We start from the raw sequence: 235 nt of genomic DNA, 5'->3' as shown, positions 1-235 counted from the left end.
TTTAATTTAGAACACGCTTGCACATGCAGACCTTTGGGCTTGAAAATATGATACCCTTCTTCTACCTTAGGGATCCACAAAACCTGAAATAACCTCTCCTGGGGTACAAAAGGAAGAGAGGGATAATATTCTAGAGCCTTCGGTGAAATATAATCCTTATTATCCCTACAGTAAAGAGAATAACCGTGTAGCTCAAACAGAGAAGGCTTGGAAGAGACAATGATTTTTCAGCTGA

Source organism: Corvus kubaryi, unplaced genomic scaffold (genome assembly GCF_017639235.1).
Source record: "Corvus kubaryi isolate FWS band 111438036 unplaced genomic scaffold, C.kubaryi_AGA036_p1.0 split1-37296, whole genome shotgun sequence".
Lineage (NCBI taxonomy): Eukaryota > Metazoa > Chordata > Aves > Passeriformes > Corvidae > Corvus > Corvus kubaryi.
The sequence above is the reverse complement of the archived record's forward strand: the minus strand, read 5'-3'. Positions refer to the sequence as shown.